Here is a 10966-nt window from a genome sequence, read left to right as displayed (position 1 = left end):
TGGGATTTGTTAGGAAAGAATTTGTTAGGAAATTTGTACCAAGCAAACCACTTGCTGGTGATTAAGATGTATTCAAGTCAGATAATTCACTGTCTCTGGATCAAATTCATTCTAACCTGATTGCTGGCTTGCTGCCTGGAAAGCAATTAGATTTGGTCTTACCCCATCCTGCATAACCCCTGTTCAAGCAGTTACTGATTGACCCTATCTGTAAGTCCCCTTAGCAACACTCCCACCTGAAAGAAACATTGGCTAATGGAGAGTTTGCATGGCTAAGGTGGGAAGAATGAGACAGTATCCAACACAAATTTCACCCTGAGCCTCTTATCCTAATCCAAAGTTCTGTGCCCTTCGAAGAAAATCAAAGCGAATCACAAAACTGCCCTCCTATTGCTAATCAGTTTTGACAGACATTCTGTCTAACTGATTTTGATGTGCACAGCTATTGCCCAAACCTTCCTTTCTGGGTGAGAGTCATGTCTGCAAGTCTGTCCTCTTATATAAAGTGATCTAGAACAAGAAAAGTTTGATCCCACTCACCCTCTCTTCTCTCCCTCCTGTCCAGCAGTTTCTTTCCCCTGTAACCAGATTCCTGAGTGAAAATCACAGTAATAAAATTACATCACCTTTGATCTGTCCTAACTGATGTCTCTCAGTAACTTTGTGTTTGTGTAATGTTTTACTTGCTTTGCTAAGTATGGGATGATGAGTTGGATTGCTCACAAAGCAACTTTTTCATTTCACCTTGGTACATGTGACAATAAACTCAAACTTGAACTTTTGATTGAAAATATGCACCACCAGATTCAACAATAGTTTCTTCCCTCCTTTTATCGGACTTTTGAATAAACCTCTCTTGGTGCCCTTGCATTGTTTTAACTGGATTTTTTTCTCTTTTGTTTTAATTAGCATTACCTGTTTTCAAAGATAGTTTGACATGCCTGAACAGCATGCAAAACAAAAAAGAAATCACTGTATTGCAGTACACATGGCAATAAACAATACACAATTCATGCCAAGGACCTGTCAGCAGAAATGTCTTCAACCAGAACCATTAACTGTTCCTCTCCTGCTCTGTAGATGTTTCTGACCATTTGAGTATCACAAGCATTTTTCAGTTTGATCTCAGAGTTCTAGCAACTGTAGATTTTAATGTTGAACTTACAAAATCACTCATCCACCTGCTCCTTCTGGTTGCCGAGCAGATTGCTTCATGATATCTCCTTTACCTGCCTCTAACTTGGCTTTCTAAAGCTCTGTCCTCTCCAACCACAACTGCATACAAAGTGATGAGGGCAGGTGGGGGAAGTATGGAACTTCTCTCTATTGTAAATGGATCCAGAGTTGGAGAGCTGAGTTTTTGGGGTCAAATATTTAGAGGGGATGTGAGACAGATAATTTTAAATCCAGATGGGGGTTAAAATCTAGAATGTAGTGCCTGAACAGGTGAGGTAAGAAATATCGAGGTAATCACTTGAACTGTCATGTTACAGACCAAGCACTGGTAAAAAAGGATTAGTACAAATAAATGGAGACATAAGAAAATTGAGATACTGGAATCTGAAGTAAAACAGAAACCACTGCAGGAATTCAATTAGTCTTGCAGTATTTGTAGGGGGAAAGAAATGTCGATGTTTTAAATTGAGACCAAGCATCAATGTTGATAATCAGAGTGGACATGGTGGGACAAAGAGCTTGTTTCAGTACTGTATGATACTGAAAGGATAGGGAAAGCTATTCAGGCCACACTTTGAGGATCTGCAGTAGAGTTTCCTTGATGTGACTTCAGTGAAATGGGATATGATATTGAAAGAACTGGTAGAGATTTAATTACAGGATTGGCCCAGAGTTCACTGGATGGGCGTTAAACTGAGTCACACTCTTAAGTTAAAGTGTATGTAGTGTAATCATGTCATTAGACCTTGATTTTGCAACACCAAGTTGCCAAAGTCCACACACAATCCTGATATGATGCACAATTGATTGAAAGGCAGCTCCTATCACTGTCAACCCTGACACATCATCTTCTCACCAGCCACTGTGAGAAGCAGCATTGAAAATCAGAGTGAAACAAGAAAGTCTGCAGATGCAGCGTTTGTAGTTAATACACAAAAGTACTGGAGAAACTCCACAGGTCCCTGATCTACACTATCAATGATTTCAAAGACTGAGTGAGGAACGATAGGTTTTAATATACATTAGATTTCAGCTGGCCCAACTCCATATGCTCGAATGAATGGAAGGGGGCAGGGAGGTCGACCTTTATGGTCAGGTCATGGGGGGAGGGGTTACAGGGGATTGAGTCATCAGTGGGCGGGCCAGCCACTTATATACAGAACAGAACAGTATATACATATTACCACATTCATCCCCTCTTTAAAAAACGAAACCCAGTCCTAATGGTTCAGCTGGTCAGATGGCTTCCTCTGCCTCTGTGACCTGTGTAGCTCCACTAGTGGTGTACTGGTCGACTCCATTGCTGGTCGAGTGTCTTGAGGTGGGAGAGGCAAGGCTGTCACCATAGGGGGTGGGGTTTGATTGTTTGTGGAGCATTCATGGTTGTCGGCTTGGCTGGGTGAGGATCCCAGGCATGTGGTGTGGGTGGCTGGGGGGCATCGCTAGCTTGCACCAAGTCCCTGTAGAGGACAATTTGTGTGTATGTGGAGGCCAGGGGTAGGTGGGTGTCTCCAGCACATGCCAGGTCCCGGACAGGGACTGTGTCCTCATGGCCTTCGGGGTACTGCACATAAGCATATTGCATGTTAGTGACCATGAGCTGCACCTATTCCTCCAACGGGTCAGTCTTATGGCCCCTCGCGTGTTTCCTCAGCAGGACGGATCCCAGAGATGAAAGCCAGGGCAGCAGAATGGTTCTGGTCACCGACCTCCTGGGGAAGGAAAACATGCATCAATGTGGGGTCATATTTGTAGCAGTGCATAGGAGAGATCGGATGGCGTGGAGTGCCTCTGGAAGGACTTCCTGCCAGTTAGACACTGCCAGGCCTGACTGAAGGGCCAGGAGGATTGCTTTCCAAATGGTGGCATTTTGTCGCTCCACCTGGCCATTCCCCCTGAGGTTATTGCTTGTGGTCCTACTAGTGGCTATACCCCTAGCCACCAGGTACTGCCGCAACTTGTCACTCATGAATGAAGAACCCCCGATCACTATGAATATAGTCTGGGTACCCGAAGAGGGTGAATATGCTGCGGAGTGTCCTGATAACTGTGGCAGAGGTCATGTCGAGACAGGGAATGGCAAACAGGAATCTGGACAACTTGTCTATGATGTTAAGGAAATAGACGTTCCTATTGGTTGAGGGCAAGGGTCCCTTGAAATCGACACTCAGTCATTCGAAGGGGCATGTTGCCTGGATGAGGTGTGCCTTGTCGGGCCTGAAGAAATGCGGTTTACATTCCGCGCAGACACGACAGTGTCTGGTCAGAGACTTGATGTCCGCAATGGAGTACGGGAGGTTCCGGGGTTTTATAAATTGAATCCAGGGTGGCAGAGGTCATCTTGGAGGGTCTGGAGGTGGTTGAGATGCGCACTGATGCATGTCCCCCAAGATAGGGCATCTGGGGGCTCATTGAGTTTGCCCGGCCAGTACAGGATATCATAGTTAGAGGTGGAGAGTTCGATTCTCCACCTCAGGATTTTATCATTCTTGATTTTGCCCCACAGTTTTGTGTTAAAATTGAAGTCGATGGCCCTTTGGTCTGTCAGCAGGGTAAATCGTTCCCTGGCCAGGTAGTGATGCCAGTGGCGTATTGCCTCAATGATCACCTGTGCCTCCTTCTCAACTGGGGAGTGCCATGTCTCGGGCCATGGAAGGTGTGGGGGGAAAAAATGCTAAGGGCCTGCACGAAGTCGGAGGCATCACTCTCCACCTGGAGTGGGATGGATTCATCCACGGCATGCATCATGGCTTTAGCGATGTCTCCTTTGATTTTGTTGAAAGCCGCCTGGGCTTCTGCTGATAAGAGGAAGCTTGTGGGCCTTACTAAGGGGTAGATCTTGTCAGCATAATTGGGTATAGTAAGAAAATTGGGCACCGTTTCAGCGCCTTGAGGTTGTGTGGTTCGGAAGCTCCATAAGGGGACTCATGGTGGCATCCACGGTCTGCACGTGGAGGCCCCGTTCTTACCAGCAATCTCGTCTGCATGGCATTGGGCCAAGTCAAAGGTCCTGGCAAGCTGGAAAGCTCTCTTCAGGGGCAGCTTGTCCTCCTTGACCAGTCGCTGACGAATGTAGTCAGACCTCACTCCAGCCACGCAGGCATCTCGCACCAGTTCCTCCACGCACTGGGCTACGGGCACAGGGGCTATAGAAGTGCCCCAGCAGTCTCTCCCCAGGTCGTACAGCACTCGGAGGAACTCGTGCATGGACTCACCAGGTTGCTTTCTCCTCAAGGCCAGCCAGTACTGTGAGAACACTTAATTCATCTGGGGTTGGTAGAAATTGCGGAGTTCAGCCACGGCCTCTGGGTAGGTCATGCAGTTCCAGATTGCCGGGTACACTCGGTGGCACACTCTAGCTTGCAGGACCTTGAGTTTCTTCTCCTCAGAGTCCACCAGGCCCTCTGTGACCTCGAGGAAGTTTGCGAAGCAGGCGATCCACTGCTCGTACCGTTCAGCAGCTCCAGGCGACTCTGGATTGATTTCGAGGCGGTCGGGTCTCAGCAGCTTGTCGATCCCGTGTGGAAAGTTAATGTGTATTAAATTGATACACACTATCAATGACTCCAAAGGCTGAGTGAGGAACAATAGGCTTTAATACACATTAGATTTCAGCTGGCCCAACTCCATGTGCTCAAATGAATGGAAGGGGTTAGGGAGGTCGACATTTATGGCCAGGCCACAGGGGGAGGGGTTACAGGGGATTGAGAGATCAGTGGGTGGGCCAGAAACTTTTATACAGAGGAGCATAGAACAGTATATACATATCACCACAGTCCCGCAGCGTCCATAGGAGGCAAAGATATAGAACCAATGATTTGGGCCTAAGGCCTTCATCAAGGTATGAGCAAATAGCAGGGAAGGCCCTGAATATAAATGTTGGGAGCGGAGGGAAGAAATGGCAGAGGGAGGGGCATAGGTCAACGTCAAGAGGCCATAGGTTGTCAGCGATAGGAGAGTTGGAAAAAAAACCTGAGAATTGATCAGGAGAGGGAGTGAATGCAGAGCTGGAGGAAGGGAGACAGAGGGATAGGGAAGGAGAGAGAGAGACAGGGGAAGAGAGAGAGGGAGACAAAGGGAAGGGAGACAGAGGAGAGGAAATGAGAGAGTGACAGGGGAAGAGAGAGAGAGGGAGACAAGGGGAAGGGAGACAGGAGAGGAAATGAGAGAGTGACAGGGGAAGAGAGAGAGGGAGACAAGGGGAAGGGAGATGAGAGGAAATGAGAGAGTGACAGGGAAAGAGAGAGAGGGAGACAAGGGGAAGGGAGACAGGAGAGGAAATGAGAGAGTGACAGGGGAAGAGAGAGAGGGAGACAAGGGGAAGGGAGATGAGAGGAAATGAGAGAGTGACAGGGAAAGAGAGAGAGGGAGACAAGGGGAAGGGAGACAGAGGAGAGGGAAGGAGAGAGTGACAGGGGGAGAGAGAGAGAGACAAGGGGAAAGGAGACAGAGGAGAGGAAATGAGAGTGACAGGAAGAGAGGGAGACAAGGGGAAGGGAGACAGAAATGAGAGTGACAGGGGAAGAGAGAGAGAGAGGGAGACAGAGGGATAGGAAAACAGGCAGACAGGGGCCTAACAGAAACCGGAGAAGCCATTTTTGATGCCATCTGGTTGGAGAGTGCCTAGATGGATTATGAGATGTTTTTCCTCCAACTTGTGGGTGGTTTCAGTTTGGCAGTGCATGAGGCACGTACAGTCATGTCGGCATGGGAATAGGACGAGGAAATAAATTGCCACTGGGAGATCCCTGCTATTGCAGCGGATAGAGTGAAAGTGTTCAGTGAAACAATCTCTCAATCTGCGCCCAGTTTCTCCAATGTAGAAGAGGCCACACCGGGAGGACCCGATAGAGTAGACGATCCCTGCAGATTCACAAGTGGTGTTGGTTCATTTTGAAAGACTGTTTAGGGTAGGGGTCTCCAAAGTGGTCAAGATCGACTCCTGGGGGGATCGATAAATGCCAGGGGGTTGAAAGGTAGTCGATAACGCCGGGTAGGAGGTCAGTTGAATTTATTGCGGTGGAAAGTAGGGGCGGATCAACGGAAAATGGTACCTATGGCAGTCGTGGCCAACCTCTCGCGAGAGCAGGTTCTGGTGGCTCCTATTTTGTATTTGTCATCGGCCTTGAAATAAGTAGAGAGCGAATGGGAGGACAGACTGAGTGTACAAGAGAGAGGTATGTGTTCTTTGAACCTTTGGTAGTGCACCCCTGTCCAGCATTGCCACCACCACCCCTTCACCCCCCCCCCACCATCCACCCATCCAGTGCTGACACCCATACCCCACCCAATGCTGGGATTCCATGCCTGGGGGTTGATGATGGATCAAGTATTCCATGAAGGGGGTCAATAGTCTAAAACCTTTGGAGACCCTTAGTTTAGGGCCATAAATGGTGGTGAAGGAGGAGGTGTAACCACAAGAGTAGCACTTTCAGATTTTTTTAGCAGATACCAGTTTGGTCGAGCAGGAGTATGCAGAAACAATGAGGCTAGCGGGAAAATTAGGTCTGTGTTTCTTGGGTAGGAGGTAGAAGAGGGCAGTGCATGGTTGGTAAACAATGTTGGAGGCCGCAGAAAGAAGAGGGAAGGGAGAAGGTTAAAAACGGAGCACATTTCATAAAATTTCAACTCAGATTTCCAGATTATACCACTAGATGTCAGTCTATGGATAGATTAGACAGCCTGATTTCTCCATTTCAAGGTACAGCACTTCAGAAGGAAAGTAAGTTTCTGGAGGAAAAGGGCCATAAATTCCACTCTAAGCACATGCCACCCTGCTTTCCACCCGCAACCACCGCCACCTGCAGGCTCATTCTCTGAGTCATACAGCATCATAATGTATATCACTGTTCCTACATGGTCTCTGGATCTAAGTTTTTGGAACTCTCCCTCCCCTTCAACACCTGAAAGAATGGAGCAGTTCGTGAAGGTGACTCAACTCCACCACTATCTTGTCAAGGGCATTTGGGCATGGGCAATAAACACTGGCCTTGTCTCTGATATTTACATCCAATTAAAAAAAGCAGAAAAGATCATGGACTTCTTCGTCATTTGATTTCAAAACTGCGGAGGCTGATGGTTTATCAGCAGAAGTGGGATGAAGCCCTTTTTTTGGCTGGCATTCAGTTTATGCTGCAATCCATTGTGGCACTAAAATGATTATTAATCTGCTATTTTTAATGCAGCATGCTGCCTGTCCCTTTGGTCCCTGTGGTTTTGCGATTTATATGAGAACTCATCAAGCCTAACTGCAATAACAACCATCCTATCCTGATGGCTACGAGAGTGAAATAGGTTTGTTTTTTGATCTGCTTTTTTTAAAAAGATGATTGATAGTGAATAGAATAAGGAATAAATGTTTACTGACTTATCATGGAATTAATGGGAACCTGATTTTACCATCACAGACAATTGAAAATAGAGTGGAATGTCTGACATAATGCATTAACTTAATCAACATATCTATTTGAGTGGCAGTCTTTACAGTGTGCTTGCTCTTGGTAATAACATTGATTGGTCTATAATGATGGCAAATATGGGAGGGTTATAGAATAATGATCCTGCCAGTAATGATGGAATGGCTTGCTTATGCCATCTAATTTCAATAATGTGCTTCAGACAAACTAATTGGTTTTAATCTTTCAGCACCAACTCCTTGTTCAGTTTGGAATGAACGATACCCTAGGCAATTCTAACTTGTGTCTTTTGTGTAGCTCCTTTCTACTTAGAGCAATGGATTACTCACCTGTTGGCCATTCAGTGACTGGAATAAATGATTTCCTTTTATCATTTATTTTGAACACCTCTATTAAATTGTTCTCATTCTTTATACCTATAAGGTATCAATCCATTAATATTTTGAAACATTTTTTTCCTTGGGTCTTCAATGCTCCTTAGTCATCCTTCACTCTCCCCTACGCTCCACCACCACCAAGTCAGTCTTTCGAAGAATATCATTTTGATTCCTGAGGTTTTGTGGAGATTTATATGAAGACTCATCAGGAAATACAGTTAGCCTTAATGTGATAATGACCATCCTATCTAGTTTAAAAAAAAATTTCTCTCTCTCTCCAGTTATCAGTTCTGGAACATCTTGAGAAAATGGTGATTAGTTGTCTTTAATCCCTTTGGATTGGATAGGTATTCTAGGATATTTACTTGTTATATTGTAAATTACCTGGCAGTCATATTAGCTGACACGAAAACTTAAAAAAAAACTGCAGATGCTGAAAAGCCTAAATAAAAACAGAAAATGATCAGCAGGTCAGGCAGCATCTGTGGAAAGAGTAGCAAAGTTAGTTTTTCAAGTCTGAGACTCTGATTTCTCACTAAATGTCCTTATCCAGAAAACTTTAGTATTTTCCCCTCTTTAGATGTTGCCTCACCTGCTGCTGTATTCAGCATTTTCTGCTTGCGTTAGTTGAAATTACATTCTTTGAAAGACTGAGTTGCTGGTGGTGGGAGAGAGAATCGTGAATAAGGAGCACTGAAGACCCAAGGAAAAAAATAATGGTTTCGTACCGTATAGGTATAAATAAAGAAAAATGTAATAGTCATGTTCAAACTACTGATAACAGGAACTCATCAGTGGGTTCATTGGTTGTAAAAGGCCAAGATCTTCTCAAATTCATTAAACAAGTAAAATCTGCAGATGCTGGGGTTGACTATGATACACAAAAGTGCTGGAGAAACTAGGCAGGTCACGCAGCATCTATATGAAGTAAAAGGCACCCAATGTTTTGGGTTGAGATCTTTGTCAGAAATCTCAAATTCATTACAGTGTTGGTGAAGGTAGCAGATGGCATCCAGAAATTAGATTAATTTGATTAATTTACAGGATGAAAAACAACAACAAGATGAGCTTGAATTTGTACAATTTCAAACCCTTACAGGATATGAAGCCCATTGAGTAATTTTTAAAAATAAAGCTAACATTCTAAAATAGACTTTGGGAGGTCACCTTCTTTGTAAATACTTCGATTAAGCCTCATATTAAGTCTTGATATATCATTATGTTTACTGTAGGATAATGGTGAAGAGGTTGAGTTGGGATCAGCAGACTTCTGCAAAACTGAAGATCTTGTTCTTCCACTTGGTGCCATTGCCAGTCCTCAGATTGCAGCCCAAAGTTTAGTGGTGGATCTATTTTCAAAATCTATGGCAATTAAGCAAAACAATTACAACCTATGGGAGGCAATAAATTAGTTTTTCTGAAGCCTAGATGATCATGATTGCTACTACAGGTATACAAATTCAGTCTGGAACATTGCTTATTTGTCTTGCTGTCTTACTCTAGTAATCTTCCTCTCCAGCAAAAAGTGAGACAGTCTGGTATTCCAACCATTTCAAACCAGTGGTCTTCCTTCAGGACTTTGGTGTCCTGCAGTGTTTCATGGGCAATGGACCTCCATTTTCCTGCTTTTAATCCAAATTAATACTACTTTCCCTCTTTCTGCCACTGGCCATTTAAATTATTTTTTTCTTTATTTATTCCATATCAACGTGCACATCATAGTTGTGGGCAACACTTTGGCTTTTGTCAGTAAGTTATGGATTCAAGTATTTATGGATCCAATGAGCATAATTTAAGATGAGAGTTGGAACAAAACTGAAGAAGTGCTGCACTCTCCAGCATGGGCATTTTTTGGGATGGTAAAATAAACTGTGGGCCTAAAAGATCCCTATAACCAATGCCTTGGCTGATTTTTATCCATTCTTCAACATTACCATAATCAAGCATCCATTTGTGTTTGTTGGAACTTTCCTGTGGCCAGGCTCCCAGAGCAAGGGGAAAGCCAGTTCAGACTGATGTGAGGAGAAATACCTTCACACAGAGGATGGCAAATTTTGCAAGTCTCTAAAGCAAGGGCTGTGGAGACTCAGATGTTGCATACATTCAAAAACAGTGATCAATATATTTCTGAGTGTTAAGAAAATCAAGTGGTATGATACTGTGCAGTTAAGTGAAACTGAAATGTAAAATTAGTCATAAATTTTATAAATGTCAGAACGAATAAAGGGTCAAATGGCTTTTATCAGGTCTTATTTCTTATGTTCTACAATGTCATTAATTTAACAGTCCACCCCCACTAACGTTTTCTGCCCCTTGCTATTCCTCAGTTCTACCCATATAGATTCCGCATCTTCCGAGTTGATATCCTTTCTGTCAATCGTGTCGGTCCCTTCTCTCACCATCAATACTACCCCAGCCCCTTTTCTTTCTTGCCGATCCCTCCTAAATATTGTATACCCCGGGTTGTTAAGTTCCCAGGCTTGCCCATCCTGCAGCCATGTTTCTGTAATCCCAATCAAATCATATTTGTTTATCTCAATTTCCACAGCTAATTCATCTATTGAGGGACCCATTGGGCATAATATAAGAATAAGCCCAGGCACCTCATCAAAGTCTTCATGGTCCTCGGGATCTGGAGTTCCAACAGGCGGTGCATCCTATTGGGGTTGGGCCAATGATGCCATTCTCCACCGCTTAGTCCAAAATGGTTAGGCGTCTAGCCCTGAACACTCACTTACTGTTGTCAGTGAGATTCCAGGCTTTAGCTGTGTGGAGAAAGTTCTGGAGATTGGCATCATGGACATCCAGAGAATAGCCACAAATGAAAATGTTGTTGAGGTATGGGAAGGTGGCCTTCAACTTAAATTTGTCTACCATTCAGTCCGTCTGTCTCTGGAAGATTGAGACCCCATTCGTGATACCAAATGGGACCCTCCAGAACTGAGAGTCTCCCTTAGCCTCAAAAGCAGTGTAGGGATGATCCTCGGAATGGATTGG

The sequence above is a fragment of the Narcine bancroftii genome, chromosome 1, assembly GCF_036971445.1.
Source record: "Narcine bancroftii isolate sNarBan1 chromosome 1, sNarBan1.hap1, whole genome shotgun sequence".
Lineage (NCBI taxonomy): Eukaryota > Metazoa > Chordata > Chondrichthyes > Torpediniformes > Narcinidae > Narcine > Narcine bancroftii.
This window is presented reverse-complemented; position numbering follows the sequence as displayed.